Raw genomic sequence first — 8,883 nt, 5'->3', positions numbered from 1 at the left:
CTCCCCATGTTTTCAATGGGGCTAGCGCTGCTGCCGCTGGCCCCATTGAAAACACTGGTGATGTTCCAACGATTTTTCAGCGTTTTTCTTGCGCTGCAAGGCGAGTGTTTTCACTTGCTCTCGTAGCGCAAGATAGAAAAAAACGCCAGTGGGTGTCCACCCTTAAACTAGTGTATACAATTGCACTTATAAAACAGGCTTCAAGTGCAAAATGATTCAAGTTATGGCATAGAGAAGTCAAGACACAAGTTCATGAACATACTTTGGCACCCATTTGGCATTTCCTAGAAGAAGAGAGCTAGTTTGTCTGTAATTGGTTGTTTTCCTTGCTGCTGCTAGCTAAACCCACCAACAATGCAGGTTTCATTTTCTACCAATTAGAAAAATATTAATAATATGTAATGATATATAATAAGTAATGTATTACTTTGCTACTTATTGATATAATTGAAGTCTGTGTATTTTCACATACTTTATATGGGGCATTTCATCCCCTTTCCCAATTGACGTAAGCAGGTATGTGAGACTCGCATAGTTCATAATCTCTGCTGTACAAGTTATACATCATTTTATAAACAACAGCTGCTTGAGTATCACCTCTAACTCCAATTTACCACTGAAAGTGCTAAGGCATGTATATAGTTTTTCGTTTCATAGGTATGGTTGTCATTATTCAGAGGTAACTTCTGGAGGTATCCCAAATAATAAGCTCCCTTGTCATCACCGCCATGGCTAACATGAAAAGCACGTCTTTCAATGTTAGGGGGATGAATACCCCTCAGTCTAAATCAAATTTTCACTTTACAGAAAAAGCCCAATTCTGAAGTAGCGTTTTTTTCCCCCAGGAAACACATCTTGGCCACAACCATATACCTAACCCCCCATGCACAGTTACAATAAATGGTTCCACAGCACGTACTCCACCTCTATAGGGGTGTAGTGGCCCAGAGTTAATGGGGCCCCTCCATAATGTTATATGTCTGTCCGTGTCAATGTCTTGTCAGCGTCTTATTTGTGGCATGCATCAGGTTTATTTGTATTGCATAGCTGCAGGACTGAATGGATTAATGTCTGGTATGTGAAGTCTTGTCTGGAAAATGTAACATTTTTGTTAGTCATGTGATTATGTTTGCAAGAATGCAAGAAGGAGCAGTCAGATAGTTCGTGAGTGAGAGAAGTTTGACACCCACATACCAGACAAGTCGGTCCATGTGGGGAGCATGGAGGAAGTCAAGCGATGGCCTAGCGCTCAGCCTGGGCCAAACCAACCCAGGAATCCTCATTGCTTCTGGTGAGGGCTGGGAGTGAAAGGAACCGCTCTACAGCAAAAGGACAAGGAAGCAGCAGAGTAGGTTTGACCGGTAGAGAGAGAGAGCGTTTGCCGCGAGTGGGAATCACAGATAACTTGGACTGTGGATTGTACGAATGCCCCGAGAGTCCTCCACCACTTTGGCTTGTTGTAGCTGTACCAGAACTGTTTATTTGAATTAAAGTTTGGAAAGTTACAGTAAACGGACAGAACCGACCACTACCGGTTCTTGTCAGAAAGATTTTTTTTGTGTGGACTACATTCTTTATTCAAGGGATCTGCTTTGAAAGAGGAAATGGTGGTGTCACAAGTGACAATTTGACTCAAGGTAACCCCCGGTTACTGTCCCTGTGATCTTCCCCAGCAGTAACTTGGTTGGGTCCCGAGCTACCCCAGGGGAGAAGATGGTAGAGCCCTGTGACAAGGCCTTTCTCTACCCCGCTGTCTCCTCAGCTGTGGGCCCGCTCCTCAGACGCTGCAGGGGTAACAATCACAATTGGTAAAAATGATCACTTTTATCCCCTTAGTCTCTCTATCAGATCCAGATGGTAGATATGTTTTCTTAAAGAGAACATACTAAAATTTCATTCGCTAATCTATATGCTCCAAACTAGAATCAAGTGACATGGCTATTCCACACACTTAAATAGCTCATGGATTTTGCTGAAGGCCTAATCGTACTTGGAGGAGATCTTAATATGTTATTTAACCCAATAATAGACCCTTCACATACATCTCCAATCCCTTAAGAACGCGTAAATTTAAAATTGTCCTCGGTGAAAATCTTTTTCTCTTTCAAATATAAAATCTATGCTCACGGAGATAGAGGCTCTAAGGCCATGACAAAACTTATAAAAAACTGAAGGATAAAGCATTTATAATATACAGTCCACTTCAGAAGACACAGTCACATCCAAAGCAGACATAGCCACAGAATTTCAAACTTACTATGAAGCCCTTTAGAAATTAGCTGAAAATGAACCAATAGGTTTTCACCCAGACCAAGGTTTTGTCCCAAATAGAGAGGGAAAATTTAACTTTCCCGTATCATCAATGCTATATACTATGCCAAAACTAACACAACTCTGTTGGTCCTTCTTAGTACAGATGCCAAGAGGGCCTTTGATAGAGTGAATTGGGAATACATGAGGACTTTGTTACCAATATTTGGATTCCCTCCTCAGTTCATTTCTCATCTTCACTCTTTATTCACAACCATCTGCTGGAATCCACTTAAACGGAACACTCTGCAAACCCTTTTTAATTAAAAATGGCACTAGACCGGGCTGCCCACTCACCCCCACCTTGTTTGTCTGGTGATGGAGAACCTTCTACTAAAAATTAGGCAATATGCTTATATTAAAGACATTAAAGTATGTGATATCACTCACATCCCACCAGCCTTCGCAGATGGCTTTTTAACACTAATGAGAGATATATCAGACCCGGATAGGATAATTTCTTCTCTGAAACAACACCTCCCATTTGCTTGGCCCCCTTCTGGCATTACTCAGGAATCACACTGACCTCCGAGCTATCCTTTCTATATAAACTCAATTGTACCCCACTCATTAAGAAAAGTCAATTCAAACTCCAGAAACTAAATATACCCTATCTGTCCTACCTACTATGCTATATACGTTGCAAACAGTTCCAGTAGCTATCCCTGAACACTTTTTCACCAAACTATGCCCACTAGTTTGGTAAATTTATATGGAACAACCATAAGCCACATCTGGCCCATCAATACTTAATCCAACATAAATCGCAAGGAGGCTTTAGCCTACCAAATATTTTGCATTACTAGAAAGCAATCTATATATCTAGATGCCTTTCCCTGGTTGAACCCACCATGAGCTTCCCTACAATAAACCCCGAAGGAGCTCTTTTGAACTTTGATAATGACTACCTTTTCTACAGGGAAAAAAAAAACCCTCAGCCCTATCACAAAATGCTCAATTATGATCCTACGGACAACACCTCTGTGTTCCTGACTCCCCATTGTTGTATGCTATAGTGATGGAAAAGCTGGAGGTGGCCCTCCAGAAAAACCCAGATGTACGCGGTATACAGGTTGGCTCTCAGCCTTGCAAGATGGCCCTATATGTAGATGACCTCTTGATGTACGTGTCTCAGCCTCAAGTGTCCCTACCGGTGATCCTACAAGTGTTTACAGAATTTGGCCACTTGAGGAACTTTAAAGTAAATCTTGGCAAGATAGAGGTCTTGAATGTATCCCTCCCTGTTGTAGAAATATCTCACTTATTAAATTAAATTTAACTTTAAATTGCGTTAGTCTTCTCTCCGATGTTTAGGGATGAACATATCTGCAGTCCTATCTTCCTTATACCAATTGAACTATATAGCAGACAATGCGAGATGTAATAATTTACTCAAAAAAACATCGCCCCCAAGACTTGGGGGTAACTGGTGTACCTGACGTCAAATTATATCACACCGCATCAGTGTTGATCAGGCTATTTGACTGGCACTCCTCTCGACACTCTAAGCAGTTGGGTAGGCCTTTGGGACATTCTTACTGCTGAAGGTGCTTTAGCACCCTGTTTTGTAATCCAACATTCCCCCCTGCAATAAATGAACATACATCTCTTTGTTGACAAGATACTGAAGACACCCAGTTATGTAATATCATGTAAGACGCTCTTCTGCCTGCGTTCACATCCCTCCAAGCAGCACATCCCAATATTAAACGTTCCTGGATGAAATATTTACAACTATCCCCTTTCCTAAAACCATTCCCTGAACTTCACCAATCCCACTCCTCACTGACTTCAATTGAAGACATATTTCTACAGACAAATCCACTTGCACACACTCTTTCAAAAATCTACAACATTATACTAACCCAGACATCCCTATTTCACTAAGTCATGGGACAGAGAATTGTCTGTCTCAATTTCGGACTCCGATTGGGATAAAGGATTCATGTTCTCACACAAGCTGCCAATGGCTTGCACGGTGCAGGTAAAAAAAATATATAAATTGCTCACTAGCTGGTATAGGTGTCCAGACCTCATCCATCGTATCTATCCAGCAATATCAGACTCCTGCTGGCGCTGTGGCTTCGAGTGAGGTACCATGCTTCACATGTGGTCCGAGCGCCTGGCCCTTTTGGGGTGTGGTTTTCCAGATTTATGAACAAGTAACATATAGTCCAGTTGTCGTGTCACCTAAATTGGCATTACTTTTCCTTATTCCAGGCTCATTTGCTCAGGTAAAGCCTGTTGTTGTTGTTAGCTATTTAGTCGTTAACGACCCTCGGCGACCCTAAATGCTCCCTCCCTCCATGTTTTTCGGTTTTGCACCGCTTCTTTCAGTTGTGTGATATCCATGCCAGTATCAGCTTTGACATTATCAGCCATCGTGTCCTTTGGCGGCAGGGTTGTCTTTTGCCACTGATCTGTCCAAGCATTATAGACTTTTCTAGCGACTCTGCTCGCATTACATGGCCAAAATACGTGAGCCTGAGCCGGGCAATCTTCCCCTCCAGTGATATATCGGGTCTTATACGATTCAGGACTTCTCTGTTTGTTACTCAGGGTATAGCTGGACAGCAAGAATAACAAACAGCTTTCACATCCATACATGGCTATGGGGAAAATGATGGTTTGCACTATCCTGCGTTTAGTTGCTATGCCGATATCCCTACCTTTCCAGATTTTGTCCATGTTTAGTATCGTGCTTCGCCCCAATGCTATCCTACGTTTTATCTCTGGCATAGATTCTCCAGCCTGGTCAATTTTTAAACCAAGGAAGATGAGGTCTCGGACACAATTGGCCCATTTTTTGAAGGCGTCATAATTTTAGTCTTTAAATTCTTTAAATTGTTACTCTTAAATCTTGTATTTGTCTCTGTTATAACTTCAAATTTATGTTTCAAAAGTATTTATTGAAAGAAAATTTAGGGTGCCTGTCCACCGGCGTGATTTCTCTGGCGGTAAACCACCGGCGAATCACGCAGGCTGAAGCTTTCCATAGCATTGCTGTGGAAAGTGCCGGCCCCAGTGTCCACGAGCGGAGAATCATTGCAATTCTCCGCTCACGGCGGGAAATTTGCCCCGATTCTCCGGGGTCAGCCTATCTATTAGATTAGGCTGACCGGTGGAGATTTGTCTGCGGCTCCTGCTCCTGGGCGGTGGACAGGGGGCCTTAAACTATTGGCAACATTCCTGCCACATAAACCCCACGCGGGGGGCGACAAGTTTAGCAAAACAACAGGAATTCTTGGCATATATAGCATCAATTAGCTCTAAAATGAACAGTTAAAAACTGGTACAAATTCAAAACTAGCATTGTATAGGGTGAAACAGCGGGAGGAAAGGGGAGGGAGGGGGAAGGGGCCAAAGATCCTGGCCCAACTTTGAAATACAGTATAATCTCTGTGCTGGCATATTACCACGAGTCGGGGTGGTGCTATGTTTAATCTCTTTTCTTCTATCTCCCAAGTTAATCAATCAATCCTCTCTCACCATGATGACATACTTAAGGTACAAATGGTCATTAACGTAGTTAGAGTTGTAGGTGGTATTGTAGGTGATAGGGGTCAATCAATATTTCTTTAATAACCTAACATAAGAAAGATAAGGAAATGTGACATTAGTTATTTGGTTATATAATGTTATGTATTATATGTAAAACATTCCGGAAGTTGCTAGTAGAATTTGGATATTGAATCATATGTAAAAAGGTATATTCAAGCGTTTATTTGAATATTGATTATAGAATACTAAATGTATGATTAATTAGATTTTATTCAGCTATCTTACTGAATACCAACTTACCAACTTTGTGCTGACTCCCGAGTAGGTGGCTGAACCAGTTTTGTCTATGTGTAAACTAAAAACAATGTCCCCTCTTTTGATGTGCAAATTGTTGATGAACTTTGAAGATTACACTTCTAGTCAAACGAGAAATGTAATTAACAAGGTACTCAGCCAGTAGTCAAGAGACAAGGTATTTAGACAGCCAGGCATCGACCTTTATTATCACATGTAACTGTTTTTATGTCTACTTCAAACAATTTTGTTGATACCTTTTGTTTAGAAAAGCTTGTTGATTTACAGTCGCCAAAAGTACTTTGTAACTAGGCATCAGGTAACATTTGGAAACGCCTTCTTTACAACTTGCATATAAACTAGCAATGTACAACAATAAACAGAATTCATTCTGATCACTAGACGGTCTTATGTGTAGTGATTTATTATGGTTCTCTATGAGTACTCTATATAATATTTCCTCTTAATTTGGATACAGGCAACATTCGCATTTCGGTCTGCGTTCCAGACCCCCCACAGTTTATTTGGCGCCCAACGTGGGGCAGAAGCTAACTCCTTACCTGCAGCCGATACCTGACGACACTACCTGCCGACCAGCCGGACGAGAGGCCACGGGACCCCAGATCTACAAAACACCGGTATACGGTAAGCTCTTGACTTACCACTCAAGCTCTGGGCTCTCCTGACTTCAAGTCTCGTGTCGACAGGGGGTGAGTTGCTGTATGTTATATAGGACGCTTCTGCCTGTTATTTACGGTGTTCTTAGTGACCGTGCTAGACGGAAGAACCCTTGTGTGTATATTGCCATGTTGCCTGTAGTAATTGTTGAAATCTGTACGTGATAGTCTGTGTCATGTTAGCCATAATTTGCTTTTACTAAGTCTGTTATAATATCACCAGAAGTTCCCTTAAAAATAGAAGTCTGGGTGACAAATAGAGGTCTGGGTGACAAATAGAAGTCTGGGTGACAAATAGAGGTCTGGGTGACAAATAGAGGTCTGGGTGACAAATAGAAGTCTGGGTGACAAATAGAGGTCTGGGTGACAAATAGAGGTCTGGGTGACAAATAGAAGTCTGGGTGACAAATAGAGGTCTGGGTGACAAATAGAAGTCTGGATGACAAATAGAAGTCTGGGTGACAAATAGAGGTCTGGGTGACAAATAGAGGTCTGGGTGACAAATAGAAGTCTGGGTGACAAATAGAGGTCTGGGTGACAAATAGAGGTCTGGGTGACAAATAGAGGTCTGGGTGACAAATAGAGGTCTGGGTGACAAATAGGGATATAAAATATAGAAAGATAGGACTTAGAAAAGCGGGAACCTTTAACTATGAGTTCTGGTAACAGTACGGGAAAAAGCATATGAAAGATATCAGAGACGCCGGTTTAGATAAAGGAACAGACAATATGGGAAACGTACAGGGCAAGGAGTATGCCTATATGGAAATCAGCTAGAGAAATAGTAAAAGACAAAGAAGGCACGTTAGCTGTGGGAAGAAGAATGTAGTAAGGTCTTTAGAATTTTGGGAGTCTTAGACCAGCAAGTTTGGGGAAAAGTTGCAGAGATAGTCAAAAGGTTGTATAAAAATATGTTAGACAGATGGATTAAGGCAAGTATAGATACGGCAGTAAGGGGTTATCAGAGAAAGGGAATCCTCTTATAGTTTGTGTCCCTCTGGGACATAAAGTAAGTTCATGCAAAATCTGTCGACAATTATGTGACAAATAACCACTATTGTTTGTCTTGTAAGTCTTGTTGTTATGTAAACTAATCTTTGTTGTACGTCTTAGTGTTCTTGTAATGTCTAATTTCTAAGTGTAAGAAAGTTATACCCCACTCACATCTGTGGGGGTTCAAAAGAACAATGAAGTATATATACTGTGTGTTTTTTTTTTTTTTTTCCTGAGTATAAAGTTGATGTAAGCAATTTTAGCTGAAGGTTATAGTAAAGAAAAAAAGCAAGTCAATGAGTTAAGGAAAGGTAGAAGGTTTAACAATGCACGGTAATAATAGTTGCTATCTGGAGTGGTGAATATAAGTATGTGGGTGGAAATGGGCATAAGTTGTATTAGGTTTGTCATTGGGTAGCCTATTCTGAGCGAATTGTGTAAAAACCGCGGTACTAAGAGTTTTTCTTATCTATACATAATTCGCTCATTATTGGAAGTCTGGTGTACAGTAAATACAATCCCAATTTCTACTTCACATATTATCAGTCCGTATAGGAATGAAAAACAAACAAAAAAAAAAAACCCTTAGTGAGTGTGAATTTGCAGTTTTGTAAGGTGGGGGCAAGTGTATTACATTCTGGGTTAATCTTAAATAGTCAGCCCAGGTTATTTACACACAATAGAAGATGGTCACAGGCAGTGGAACCTGTTATACAGCTTTGCTATCTGTCTGGAGAAGTTTCTCTGTAGACTAGAGGGCCTACTTGTCTTTGCAAAGAAATGTGAATTGAGAATTGGTTACATTTGGCTGCACAGGAAAAAGCCCCTATGTTGTATTATATTAAATATATATATACTTTGTTCAATATGGGAAGTTCTATGAACAGTAAATACAATCCCAGTTTCTACTTCACATGAGATACTTGTGTTATATGGTATATACTGTCCGGTGGCTAGAAACTAAATGAGGCAAGAAAGACCAAATGCTGAGCCGGACCACAGGGGGTGGAGCTAGGTGATGTAAGGAGATGGGAGGGAAGAACAATAGGAAGAGGTGTTCCTCCACCCTCAACACAGACCAGCCTAGCTGAGAAGTATACGTCTTGTA

This window comes from Eleutherodactylus coqui, chromosome 9 (assembly GCF_035609145.1).
Source record: "Eleutherodactylus coqui strain aEleCoq1 chromosome 9, aEleCoq1.hap1, whole genome shotgun sequence".
Classification (NCBI taxonomy): Eukaryota; Metazoa; Chordata; class Amphibia; order Anura; family Eleutherodactylidae; genus Eleutherodactylus; species Eleutherodactylus coqui.
Note: the sequence above shows the minus strand (reverse complement) of the source record.